This window comes from Phascolarctos cinereus, unplaced genomic scaffold (assembly GCF_003287225.1).
Source record: "Phascolarctos cinereus isolate Bilbo 61053 unplaced genomic scaffold, phaCin_HiC Scaffold_688;HRSCAF=1324, whole genome shotgun sequence".
Lineage (NCBI taxonomy): Eukaryota > Metazoa > Chordata > Mammalia > Diprotodontia > Phascolarctidae > Phascolarctos > Phascolarctos cinereus.
Window position 1 is genome coordinate 20,792 of NW_027556055.1, and position 1,108 is coordinate 21,899.

At 44.2% G+C, this 1,108-nt stretch overlaps 1 long non-coding RNA gene across 1 annotated transcript; it reads right to left on the reverse strand.

Moving 5' to 3' along the window:
* Positions 1-236: 236 nt before the first annotated feature.
* On the reverse strand, positions 237-903 carry LOC144458179 (uncharacterized). The gene is made up of 2 exons (XR_013487727.1): positions 759-903; positions 237-675 (listed from the first exon to the last, which is right to left on the reverse strand). It is a non-coding gene; the product is annotated as an uncharacterized LOC144458179 (long non-coding RNA).
* Positions 904-1,108: the final 205 nt, after the last annotated feature.

Here is a 1,108-nt window from a genome sequence, read left to right on the forward strand (position 1 = left end):
GAATTGGTAAAGGCCTACCTCAAGGTGGTTGAAGTACCTTGAGGAGAGAAAGGAGAGTATACTAGATTTGTAATAAAAGTAGAATGGACAGTACCTAAATAGCAATTGATTTGGGAGTAGGGGTGGGACTGAGAGTGAGTCACTAAGAATGATGGCTAGGTACTGGAAAAGTTGCTTTCTCCTGGGATAGAAGAAAAAATGACACAAGCCATAAATAAAAATTCACTCTACACCTGTTGCTGGATCTAGGTATCTTTTACTCTGTGCATCATGAGCTCAGTCCACTTCTTGCCTCACTGTAACCTCACCTCCAGGCAGGGGAAGTTTTTTATCTGGTCTCACATTGCTTTTCCTCACTGTGTCTCTTGCACAGTAATACACAGCTCTGTTCTCAGTCTCAACGGAAGTCATTTGTAGATATGACATGCTGTTGCCATTATCTCTGGAGATGGTGAATTGATCTTTCACAGTCTTCACAGTATGTACTACTACTACTACTACTACTACCACTAATGTATGCAATCCATTCTAGTCCCTTCCCTGGAGCCTGGCAGACCCAATGCATGTTGTAGCTGCTGAAAGTAAATCCAGAACCTTTGCAGGAGAGAGTCAGAGATCCCCCAGGCTGTATCACATCTCCCCCAGACTCCACCAGCTCCACATCACACTGGACACCTGCAACACAGAGACATTACATTAAAGTCAATAGTCACATGAAGTCACCACTTCACATTGTCCCTTCCTCTCCACAAAGCTACCTTGGAAAATAGTCAGAAGGAAAATCCAGTTCAGCCTAAATTTCGTGGTGAGTTTCCAGATAAGTCCTCTGCAGGGAAGGACACAAAGAGCTTGAGCTTGTCTCCCAGAGGAGGTACAGGTACAGGTTTGGGGCTGCTTTTCATCCCAGTAGGGAGGGAACCAATTTGCATGTCTTGCTGTATTCAAAAAGAGGAAGAACACCTTCTTCCTCCCAGGGAGAAGTTCCTTTCCTGAACTTCTGACAGTTCTCTTAGAGCTAGTTCCAAAGCACTAGGGAATGTTGTTGACACTGAAAGTTTCAGAACTGATGGTTTTGACTCAGTGTCAACCACCCCACATCACTTCAATA